Source organism: Pleurodeles waltl, chromosome 11 (genome assembly GCF_031143425.1).
Source record: "Pleurodeles waltl isolate 20211129_DDA chromosome 11, aPleWal1.hap1.20221129, whole genome shotgun sequence".
NCBI classification, from domain to species: Eukaryota; Metazoa; Chordata; class Amphibia; order Caudata; family Salamandridae; genus Pleurodeles; species Pleurodeles waltl.
In genome coordinates this window covers 163637468-163650598 of record NC_090450.1, presented here as the reverse complement: position 1 = coordinate 163650598, position 13131 = coordinate 163637468, and the positions used below count along the sequence as shown (strand labels likewise).

General features: G+C 38.7%; 1 protein-coding gene across 11 annotated transcripts in view; it reads left to right on the top strand.

Annotated features, from left to right (window-relative positions):
- Nucleotides 1-13131, top strand: part of MBNL1 (muscleblind like splicing regulator 1) — a 340513-nt gene that overhangs the window by 42079 nt on the left and 285303 nt on the right. The gene's annotated exons all lie outside the window — the stretch shown is intronic.

The following is a 13131-nucleotide window of genomic DNA, read 5'->3' as shown; positions in this document are numbered from 1 at the left end:
CTCCACATCTGCATACTTTAAAAAATATATATGTTATTAAGGTATATTAAAATGTGGAGCTAAGTATATTAAGCATATACATATCTACATGTACTTAAATTATTGATATGTTGGTCATCAAAATGTGTACTTTGTGTAAAATAGTCAGGTGATTGTTGTGTTGGGATAGAGATGATAAATACTATGATTTTCATTAAAGGGAGATCTATCTACCTATCTATAAATCTATATATGTATATATATATATATATATATATATATATATATATATACACACACAACACATTGATATAGGTTCATAGGTTGAAAAGAATCTTGTTTTCAAGCAGACAAAGGTTTATTGAAAACATTAAGTGAAATATTGAATTATGTATTGTTTGTAGAAAAAGACCAGAACAATGTTTATGTAGTTACAAATTTACAAGTTTAGAAATGAAAAACCTTTTAATTCTTTGTTAACAAATATTTTCTCTGTAAACAAATGAGCTTGTTGAAGATGTTCTTTGGAAGGTGCAGTTAACAGTACACACCAATATGAATATAAATGCTGATTGAAAAATAGACTATTGTAAAGCCGTGTAGAATGATATTAGACTATCATGATGATGAAACCATATTTCACAGGGACTTGTTAAATATTTTCATTGTGTCACTTGGGCCTGTGACATAGTTAATGGTCTGTGCGAAATGTTCAGTTTTATACCGCTGCATCTTCCAAAAAAGCAAGCAATTATGTATGTGTGTATATGTGTGTTTGTCTGTGTGTCTGTGTCTGTGTGTGTGCGCACATGTGTGTGCAGGCGCATCCAAAAAAGAGATTTAAAGTTCCGGGCAAATATCTTTCATTTATGCAACTTTAGTACTTTACGTAGATATTACTGCCAGAGTGAGACTCTGTTTCATCTTTTATAACAATGACATCATTAAGTGCTTGTACACTTGCCTACATGACCTTTAATACTAACTACACTTTTTAGCCCTTCACTGCCACATTCAAAGATATATTTTCGGCAAACATCTCTCCAAGTCACCTCAAACTTTTAGTTCTTACTCATTTGTATGCAGCATCACTTTTGTTGTAAATGTTCTTTTAAAGAAGCCATACATCAGAGTACTGTACAATACGAAGTTAAGTGCCTTATTAGTGAACATGAGCGAGAAATCCTCCACAAATATTTACACAGTACCTTTCTCTCAAAACACAAGAGCAGCAAGAAATATAGAAACGTCTTGTGTGAGGCAGAGCATATTTATTGGAAGCTGACGTTCCAGTAGTTTCCATGTAAAAGCACCACTACTCTAGAGCATAAATCAATTAGTATGGAGGAGCTAGGCATGTGCATGTCTCTGGGACAATCACTGGCTGTAAGGTATGTTGGTGAGCCGGAGATAGCAGGCCTCTGTCCCGAGGTAGTAGGCCACTGTGCCGAGCTATTAACATCCTCCCAATGGGCTTTATATTATCTATTGTAAGGGTGTCTTAGCATATGGAAATACATGAAGAAATAAATATTTTATTCTCATAGGTTATTGGGTATTAGTTTAGAGCAAAACTGAGCAGAAGTGAGTGAGTTACACATGGGAAGATTTAGGAGATGGGAGGGGTTAGACTAATGATGCAGACATTTGTACAAATCGAAGATGTGGTAAGGTTTTTTCTCTCCCTGGGTCATGCACCAATATTCTGGCCATTTAAGACCGTGAGTAGGCACATCAAGGATATTGTTAAGAAGCAATGATGGAAATGTACTTCTATAGAAGAATAATATTAACATTTTAATATGAAGGACAATTATGTTTCATATTCTCAAACAAATAGAATACAAAATATTGTTTGCATGTTTTAACTTTTGCATTGTGAAAGCTTGATTTTGGTAATGCTTTGCATTATGTTTATGTTGTTGCTTTGAATGACAGAGGTGATCCATTTGATTTTTAATTTTCTCTTGGTGAGGCACACAGCTAGATGCAGAGACTCCTCAGTGGGGTCGAGGTCTGGTCAATAATTTATTTATGCAGTGTATGCATTCAGGAGAGTTGAATGCCACTAAACGTGGTTGTGGTCACATCAGAGCACTAAGGAACAGGACAAATGCACAGATTAAATTGAATGAAAGGTAATATGGAAGGTAGGGTCCAGCTGATTTCAGGTACTGGTCTAAGAACTGCCATTCTTCCATCACTCTTCTTGCTTAGAGAGATGCCAAGCAGAAAACTCTGATGAATAGTTTTCACGAGATGTTTGGACTGTAGATAATTTGAAAACGTGCAAAGATGTAGACTAATGCAGTCCCATATTTTTATGCCATACTTCCTCGTGGATCTGCCAGTGTTTGGGTCTTGTAAGGGATCCATGTTAATAGGATAGTTTTAATATGGTGTTAAGTTCCTTCTTAGGATGGAGTGTATAACCAGGTTTTGTATATAAGCCTGACTTTTCCCCCCTCAAGGTTTGCGCATATTCAAGAGAATTTCGAATTTGATATTACATTCTGCATGAATCCATTGAAGAGCCTTCAGTGCTGTGGAAATTCATACATTTACAGAGGGGTGTCAGTGATGTTTTCACACTGGCAATGAGTTATTTGGGCAGCCAACGTAGGTTACATCACACTAGACCAGGGGTTGTATCACCATTTTTCTGCGCGTCCTGTTTGATGGCATGTCAGGAGGCGAAACCCTTGACAACAACATTTATTTTGTGAGTCAAAGGCAAGCTTTGACACAGAAATGACTCCTAGGTATCACTCTTGCTGTGAGATTACCAAAGAAGTGCCTATGTAGGCCATTTGCAGGGAGTCGATGTGGGACAAAGCCTTTTGTGTCCTCGGAAACCTGAATGAAAGTCATGCAGTACATCATTTTGTTAATAGTGGTTCTGCAGTTTCTGGGTACTTCCTTTTCCAGAATTTTACATAAGTGAAATTGGAATGTAACTGATACAGACAGAAGCTCAGGATCTTTTGTTCGTGCCTTCAAGAGTTGTAAGATTATTGTGTGTTTCAGTGCAACCCTTGAAACTTCCTCTACTGTCAAAGGGTTGACGGTTCCTAGTATTGATAGATGTAAGTGAGATGGGGTGACATAGAGTGCAAGTATTTTTGCTTACTTCCAAATGAATCTTGTGTGTTTGGGCTTTGGTTTTAGAATATTTCAGGGGGTCTTCAAACATTTGCTGAGATGTGCAGAAGATATTTATCAACACATCCAGATAGGGCAGTTCTTAGAAGATGCTGAAAACATGTTTTGTTTCTATTGTGGGGCATTAACCGTGCTTTTGGAGATGTATGCCTTTGTGCCCTATTTTATTGCATTGTGGCTTCTCTGTTTTGCCTCCTACTTTTGACCATGTTAGTTTCTGACAATGAAGAATACTATTCATATTCCACATTTGTGCAAATATTTTTTCAGCTAATATTTCATTATACCGTTTGTTAGTAGAGTCCAACCTTGGCGAGGTCATCTAAGCCACCAAGGTACCAAGTCACTGCATGTGGTTGAAATTTTGCGGTGGAAGGCATTTCACATGTTAGGAGGATATATTGCTTTCTATGTCGTGGTCAACTTGCCCTTTCCTAAATTATTTAGTTGTTTGAGTGGCACTGAATACTTTTCAGGCTTGAGACTAAGAAGATGGTTGTAGAGGCAGACGACTGGGAGAAGGTTAATCAAAGAGTTTTCAGACCATACTGAGGGTGGGGCATCAAGCAATCAGTATCACTGGTGTGTGTGAACACCGGACGACCTCCAGCTTGAATGGGACCAATACATGCTTGGGTGAAAACCAAAGTGCTTATTGTTTCAACAACTTCTAAGGTTGGCTGCCTTTTCAGCTTTCCTAAAAGGACAATTTTCTGAGCAATTGATTGAAGGTGTGACACAAGATAAGTAACAGAAATCATGTATTATAGCCTGACGGTTTATAAAAGACTGCTGTTGAGAAGAAACCAAATGATAAAAATGACCATTTAGGAACTTTCATGCAGACTATCCCTCTCCACGTATAAAGCAAGTGCTCCTTAGCCTTAGTTTCCATTTTTTAAATTGTGAATTATTATTTATCCCGGTAAAGGGTAAGCCGTTAAAAGTGATAAGTGATTTGTAACCAAACAATGTCTTGTGACTCCTTTTATATGGTAGTTGTAGTCCATAATGTCTATGCATTTCTTTGATATTTTTGCTGCGTTTTGGAGGCTGATAAGGCCTGGACTGGAATTTGGCTTGAAAGAATTAGGGAAATTGGGGTGTAGACAATTTTACATCTACTGATGGGGTAGTGATACTGTGAATAGAGAGATGATAATTAAGTGATATTTTAAGGTGATTGTTTCCCTTAGGTGGAATCTAATTTGGTTGCTTTTAGAGTATATATAAAACCCCTCATGTTTTTCAACCTTTGCTCCCACTCACTCCTTCTGCTCTAATTTGGATGTTGTGCCAACCTCTCTTCCCTAGTGTCTATTACACAATACTTTTAAGCACCATCTGCATGACATTTGTACTGATATTGCATTTTCAAAATGTCTGGTAGATATGCATTGTAATCAAACTGGCAAGAGCGCAGTCCGATCCAGACGAGCAAATATGCAAATAATGCATACAATTAACAATTTAAAAATGAGCAAGTAAGTATTAAAGCTGTTACTATAAATTGCTTCCCCCCCAAAAAAAACTAGTGCAATAAGTGATTGTGCAAATTTATTAACTCTCAAAAATAGTCAGCCGAGTTCATACAAATATGTCAATCACGTATATTATAGCCTATCAGTGTGCTGGTGTAAGTCAATTTACAGGGTACTCCATTTCGACCTTTTTATTTTTAGTCATCTCACTGTCAAGCTAAACTAATCTTGTTGCATAATGCCATTTTGTAAGTTCAGCATTACTAACAAATCTTGGTGGGTGAAAAGGAAGAAGAATGCAAAAGGTTTACCAATGCACAACACTGTAAAAAACTTCACATTTTCTTCTTAAAGTTTTCAAATGATATAAGAATGTTGAGAGATCCATTGAAGTAAATTGAGTGGCTCGTGGGCAGTAATACCTTGCATTGGCCATTAGCTCCAATGTTTCAATTTCTACCTTTCCTTTTTTTTGTTTTAAATTTAGAACATTCTGTCCTCAGTGGGTGATTGCTCTAATATCCTTGCAGCTCTTCTTCCCTCTGGCTAAACCTGATGTTAAAGGTCCTCTCTATCGTTATAGGCCCTTACCTGTGGCTCGGGGCTATAACTCGTACTCAAGGCCTTTAACAATCGGAATGGACCTCAGCATTAGGGTGTTGTGCTATATTAAGCTTTTTCAAAAACAATATGTCTAGCTTTAATGTGCTCCTAAACGAATCACACCCATACATGCTCATTTTGCCTACCTATGCGCATTCAAACTAGGCCAGTTGATTTGCCAATGGTAATTAACTCTGTTCCTTACCAAATGTGCTATAAAATGAAACATTTCTTCTGAAGTTTGCAATTGTTCTTTAGCATAGGATACTAACAGCATTTAAAAAGAGCAAGAAAATAATGTGATTCACTATCTTTTATTTGTATGTAATCTTATGGGACAATATACACGCAAAGCAAAAGCAAACACAGCATAGAAGTCTCCAAAAGTGACAATGTATGCAGTTGTTCAATACACAGATGCAGAAAACAAAGAATTACAGAAAGCAAGGGTTTTCCACCTGATATAGTTAAGGAATTTTAAACAAATGCCAGAAATTACATATGGAATAAAGTACCCCCTGCCGTTCAGTTGTATAGATTCTGAAAGTCAAAGAACAATTCATCAATAATATATAGTAAATCATTGAAAGACAGAGTTTTTTTTTAAGGTCGCAGTACTCCTAGGTGACCATTCTAAGGTATGACTACTTTAAAATGTATAAGACATAGTGACAGAGTCATACTTACCGAACCCTCTCCTAAAACCTTGACATCTTGAAAGAGACACTTTTGTTGACATACATAAAAACCACCTCATTTGTGCTATGAAAATAACTGTGCCAAAACAATTTAAGTTAAGTATGTTTAATATACCAAGATTAAAGAGGCTATAGTCCTGAACTCCACCAGCGAAATACATAAACATATCTCCTTATCAGTGCTAGAAGTTTGAGAGAGAATAGTTTAGAAGACAGAGCTGGCAGGCAACTTAATCACTCTCAGTGTGTATGCTACAGTTGCAATTCTTAGCAGTAACCTGCCTTTTAGCCTACCTGCTGACACTAACAGTGGGCATTGCCACATCTCATCTCAGCTGTAATAACTCATTACAGTAGAGTAACTAGGTCACGTTCTAATTGCAGTCGACTAGTGGTGTCATAGCTAGACTGGAGAGGCAGCTTCGCACAGTCATTCCCGGATTCCCTGTATTGTATTAATATATGTGCTCTGCCAGCGGAAATTCAAGCATGTGGCAATCCAAAGTTACAACTCATTAAAGTCGAGTTTGTGATTTAACTCAGTGAAACTCCAACATGTATCACTAATCTCACCATTCTCACTCTCCATTCCTAACGATAATATGTTCTCTGAACATCAAATAAATGAACCATTTCTTGAATGGATTTGTCTACTAATAGCTTTGATTTCATTTGATTTCATTTAATGTCTGACTTGCCATCCATTTTTCATCTAACTACCAGAGGCAAACCTCACCCTCTACCTGATATGTCCTTTATGTTGTTGACATTACGTAGGCTTTAGCCCTACCCACGTATTCCAGTGTAGTAGACTTAGCACATTAATCAGTAATACAGGTTTTGTGCGCATGCACACATACAAACACATACACGCACACCCACCCCCACACACACAGTTACATTGTATTCTTACGATGTGCATCACTGATAGGAACAGAACAATAGTGCTCTCATTCACTAACAGAACAATGCATATAGTAGCATACTATAGGACACTAACAACACAAGGTAATCTCCCCAGATGCAGAGTGCAGTAGCACTGAGCGTCCATGTGGTACTACAGTTGCAGTAACAGTGAAAGTTCCCATCACACAGGGAAGATGGAAACAGTTTACAGCAGCACTGCAAGCTTCCCTCATGCTTCACATATAAAGCTTCTTTTTGACTATAAATATTTAATCACTCCTATGTCTCTCAATCATGGAATTCTCTTCTTACTTTCAACACAAAACATTTTCACTTAAAGCACCAATCCGGGTTTGTCAGCTATGTTGATGCTTGTTTTAAAGTATTGAAAAATTGCTTGCAGTGCTTTGCTTATAAAGATGTTCTTAGAAACCCATTGCCATTGCTGGCAAATACCAATACAGCCTAGATGCTTTTCCATCACCCTACAATCCCTGTTTCTTTAGCTCATTCATACAGCTACTTTTAATCTGTGATTTCTCCCTTTGTCACTTCTCCAGTCTTTCTTGTTCTCCTTCTTTTTCATTTACTTCCTTTCTCTCTCCTGCTCTGGGTCAATTTCTGAATATGATAAATAAGTCTATGTCCCCAAAAATGAATGCTGCCACCCACTACAGACAAACACCAGCACAAATAAATCAATAGTAATTTGGTACAATGGCAAATCGTCTCTAAGCTGTATCTGTTGTTATCAGAACTTTCTGACTCCCTCAGACCCTGTCTCGACTTGTCTTTCGCTCTGTCTTCCTGGAACATTTCAGCCTTCCTATTTCTCTCTTTTACAGCTCTGACTTTTCTTTTGCAGTCATTCTTTCCCCTGACATTCTCTCTCTCACCCCGAAAATATTTGCATACAATGTAATCACAGGTAGCACATTAAGCCCAAGATTTACTAAATTCATATGCAGCGCAGTGCAGAAGGCACAAATGCTGCCCTGTATGCAAAGGAGGAGATCACCATATTTACAGAGATACGGCATTCTCCTCCCCTCTCCCTAGCGCTGGTGCGGAAATTTGCGGCTGTGCGCCCTGCACATACCTTTGCCCCATAGTGCAAGAGTGTCTGCCTGATTTTAGCATAGGTTTTGTATTTGGAGAATACCCTTCTAAGACAAAATACTATGTTTATACTCACTTTAAAACGTTTCCCACTTTGTAAGTGTACTGTACAGTGCTGCACACATGCAAAGTCAGAAAAGAAAGGATAAATAAAAGCATTTCTCTGTGATATCACCTTGTTGAAATGGGAGTTATTTTTTGATGCAAAACCCTGTCTATTTTTTTAGTAAATAGGGTTTTCCATCAAAAACCTTGGGTGGTTGCACGGGAACGCTCCCTTGGTGCTCCATAATTTCAAACACAGCTATGTGCTGCTTTGCGTTACTTTCCAGTGATTTTCCAGAGCAAAACAATTTTGAGCTGGAAAGTAAATTAGTAAAAACAAATCTTGTGTTGATTTTGTGACACAAGTAGGGCACAACATTTTAGTAAGTATACCCCTAAATGTAGTCTTTTTGCTCCTTTCAAGATCTCTTATAAGCAATCCATTGTGGTAAAATGAATTGCGCAAGTTCATTTTATCCATCCTCTGACCAACCTTTATTGACTATCAGTTCATTTTAAAATACTTCAGGCCCCCCCCATGACCTTGGCTAAGGACAAGTGCTTATAAAACCAGTCTCACACAGGCAGTTCCACAGATGTGAACTATGACTCGGAATGTTAAATTCGTTGTAAGGGGTCCACAGCTACAGTTTCATTGTTTCCCTGTTAGTGAAACAAACCTTTGCGGTCCTGCTGAGCACTTCGTTGAGTTTTGAAACAAACTTTGGCAGTGACTAAGTTCAAAATGAATATGCTGCTGCTGGGTGCAGCTTTTCGGCTGAGGGGTGTGGTGGCTCTGGAATTTTCCCACTTGCCATTCCTGTATGGCTGAACATGAAGCCTGGGATTGTTGTTTTGATATTTGGCTGTGTCATCAGGTATTTAAAATACAGACAGTTTGTTTTTACTGCTGGTGCCCTTGTTTCAAGTACAATGCAGCAAAGGTAGAATTGCCTTTTGCTCAAGGAGTAAGTACAGTTCCCACTATGGACTGAACGGCCTCTTGGCACGCAAAAGTAAGTGTAGCTTCCTTACAGCTGTGCAAAATTCGAACCAGGAAAAAACAACTCGGAAATTCTCAATCGCATTGCCTGGCACAGAGGCGTTGAAAGACAGAATGTACTTTATACTACAACTTATTTTAGCATGATAGGAGAGTGAGCTGTAATCCACCTATAAACACTTAAACTTCTAAATTATAAAAGTATTGTTTATCATATTTGGTGTGCTGTGAGGTCTGTCATGTTTCTGACTTCCCTCAGGAAGTAGTGTAATATACTAAGCCACAGGAGCCCTGCTAACTCTAAAACAAGAAAACATTATAAAGAAAATGTTTATTTTTAAACACAGCCCTGTTAAGGAAAACAGGCTGCATTTAAAAACAAGCATTAGCAATCCAATGCGTCTCGTATTTGCTCAAGTTAGAGCTATTAGCGTTGTAAACTCCTAACCAGACTTTTCTTGCCACATAAATTGAAAGAAAAAAAACCCGTACTGATCACGCTGAAATTGAAAACCAAAAAACTGAGCGCGATTGCGCTATGTAAAACACAGCGCTATCGCGCTGCTTGTAAAATAAATAGATAAAGTAGAGCAGAAACCAGGCTGAAAACATGGAGCCTCATATGTTTTAATTAGTTGGCCGGTGTGCTCCAGGAGGGCTAAACACCGGAAAAGGCTTGACATATGAATGCCTTTCACTAGTGAAACCAAGCAGATTTTTAAAGGGCAAGCCTACAAACCAATACAAGTGACAGACGTGACATGGGCTTGGTTAAAGGCCCAAAGAGAGATTACAACAGGGAAGGAGTGCTTGTGCGCCTGACCCTAAATAGCTTACTTTCTCTAAAGTCAGTCACAGACATGGTGGTGTGCTGATCTCAGCAGACCACCATCCCTTTGATGGCCTCCAACCAGAGAGAGTGACCTATTCCAAATCATAATTTTCCAAACCAACGTATTTGTACAAAGGTTAGTTTGAAAAATTCTTTAATGTTTGTAAACATACTGATCGCAAAAGAGTACATCTGGCCGTACATTCTTTTATTTAAAGATTTAGGATGGTGAACAAAAGTAATATCTATAAAATAAAAAATGATTGTCATAAAAAGGTGCAGCACTTCCACACTCAAAACTCGTCTTTCATTGCCATCTAAAAGCAAAAATTATTGTAATAAAAAGGTGCAGGACTTCCACACTATTTTAGCTAATGCAACCTGAGCATCAAATGGTGACATTAAAACAGCATGAAAAGTGGATGTATCATGGGTGAGAGGTATATTGGCAATTATAAGTACCAAGGTGGGTTTCCTTATGCTGTTTAGAACTAGTCAGTAACTCGATATTTATATTATTACGTTTTAATTAGACATATTTCAGAAAGTGCCGATTTAACCCAAATACACAAAGACAATATGAATTAATGCCGCCAGCTTTATATCAAAGACATGGTTAATATAAACAGGTTATCAGCAGATTATACAGCTAATTCTAGAAATTGAAAAATACAAATATTTGCAAGTCGAATTTGATGAAATAATACAGAGAAATGAAATGTGGTGGTAAAATATAAGTATCTGTTGAAATACATGTGCAAATAAAGATGAAAAAATATACATCGGGATATTTATTGACACAATTGTTGGAGAAGTCGATTTAGTCTGAGAAGAGATCAGCTCTTAATGTGCATGAGTTCAGGTGTTATCATGATATAATACTGAAAAGCTAAAAGACTTCCTATCTGTAAAATGCGACCCAAAACAACTTCCAAACAGAATTTATGTAGGTCCACAGCCATATGTTAATTGCATTATAAGTGCACCGTTAAAGTTTTTCTGGTTACAAATACAGCAGAAGAGATACTATTTTGAACACTTAGCCAACATACAAGCTGAGGACATTGCCACGCTAGTGTACAGATTTTATAGAGGATGTCCTGACCTTATTTTAACCCAAGGATGAGACTGATATAGCCTGCATGGCTTGCTAAATTTAAATATTCAGAAATGAAAACTGAATCCTTTAACAGGAGACCCCTTGAAGTGGCAGCAGAATTCAGCTGTTCTGTTTCAGGCTTTGGACACTGTCCCAGGTGATACACTAACAAAATTAATTTATGACTGCCAGTGATGAGAATGCAATCCAGTTGGAGGTGTCATCGTGCAAAATATAGCAATTGTGTCATGAAATCTGAGAGTGATTTTGAAGTGTCTATTCAGGATGCGTTAGGGCTGCATAGATGCAATTAGGATTCTATAGGGAAGCTATATATCTTTGACTTAGAACCCTGAATGCAGCCAACCTCAGTCAAACGTTTGCTATATGACAGTAGACTAAAGGGATTGAATCCTGTGTTTGGTGTTAACGTCAACATAGATAATAACAGTTTTTCTGCAATTGAAAAGGGTAGTAATGGAAAATTCTCTGATTTTTTTTGAGTAAGTGGGAAACCTGAAAGAAACATCTTTGGTGCTTTATCCTCCACTTTATCACCTCTATGTTGGATATCGCGAGTTGATTGTCCTCTATTGTTAGAAATTGGGTTTTTGGTTGGCAGTCAGGTTACCCCCTGTCCAAGCAAGAACCCTCACTCTAGTCAGGGTAAGTCACACACAATCCAAATTATCCTGTGCCCACCCTCTGGTAGCTTGGCACTGAGCAGTCAGGCTTAACTTAGAAGGCAATGTGTAAAGTATTTGTGCAATAAATCATACAATAACACAATATAGCACCACATAAATACACCACACAGTGTTTAGAAAAATATATGATATTTATCTGGATATTTGCGGTTCAAAACGATAAAAGATGCAATAAGAAATTGTAGAGATATCACTGAAAAGTGATATAAAGGGGGTTATTCTAACTTTGGAGGAGTGTTAATCCGTCCCAAAAGTGACGGTAAAGTGACGGATATACCACCAGCCGTATTATGAGTTCCATAGGATATAATGGACTCGTAATACGGCTGGTGGTAAATCCGTCACTTTTCCGTCACTTTTGGGACGGATTAACACCTCCTCCAAAGTTAGAATAACCCCCAAAGTGTCTTAAGTCTTTAAAAAGCAAACAAAGTCTCTTTCAAGCACAAAGTATCTGGTTTGGAGTGGAAATTCTCCCCAGAGGGCCGCAGAGGAGGAGATGCGTGGAAAAAATGGTGTGTGCGTTGGTTTTGCCCCTTCACACACGGACTTGCGTCGTTATTTTCCACGCGGGGAGACGTGCGTCGTTCTCCGGGAAGAAAAATGGTGTGCGTCGGTTTCACCCCTTCACACACGGACTTGCGTCGTTATTTTGCACTCGGGGAAGACGTGGGTCGCGGGATTACCAGATGTCCCAGGGTGTGGAATCCTAGGCTTGTTATCTGGCTGCGCGTCGTTCCAGTGGGCTGTGCATGGAATTTTCTTCCTCAGGGCAGGCGTTGTGTCGATTTCCTCTCTGGATGCAGTCAGGTGAGTCCTTTGAGCAGCCAGGCAGTTCTTCTTGGCAGGATGCAGGTTCTGGTTCAGGTTTCTTCTCCAGCAAGTGTCTGTGGTGGTAGGGCAGAGGCCTTGTTTTATACTAAAATGTGCCTTTGAAGTGGGGGAGACTTCAAAGAGTGCACCGGGTCCCCTTTCAGTTCAATCCTGTCTACCAGGGTCCTAGTAGGGGGTGTGGCAGTCCTTTGTGTGAGGGCAGGCCCTCCACCCTCCCCGCCCAGGAAGACCCATTCAAAATGCAGATGTATGCAAGCGAGGCTGAGTACCCTGTGTTTGGGGTGTGCCTGAGTGAATGCACAAGTCGCTGTCAAATAAACCTAGCCAGACGTGGATTGTAAGGCACAGAAAGATTTAAGTGCAGAGAAATGCTCACTTTCTAAAAGTGGCATTTCTAAAATAGTAATATTAAATCCAACTTCACCAGTCAGCAGGATTTTGTATTACTATTCTGGCCATACTAAATATGACCTTCCTACTCCTTTCAGATCAGCAGCTACCACTTCAACAATGTATGAGGGCAGCCCCAATGTTAGCCTATGAAGGGAGCAGGCATCACAGTAGTGTAAAAACAAATTTAGGAGTTTTACACTACCAGGACATATAAACTACATAGGTACATGTCCTGCCTTTTACCCACACAGCACCCTGCTCCAGGGGTTA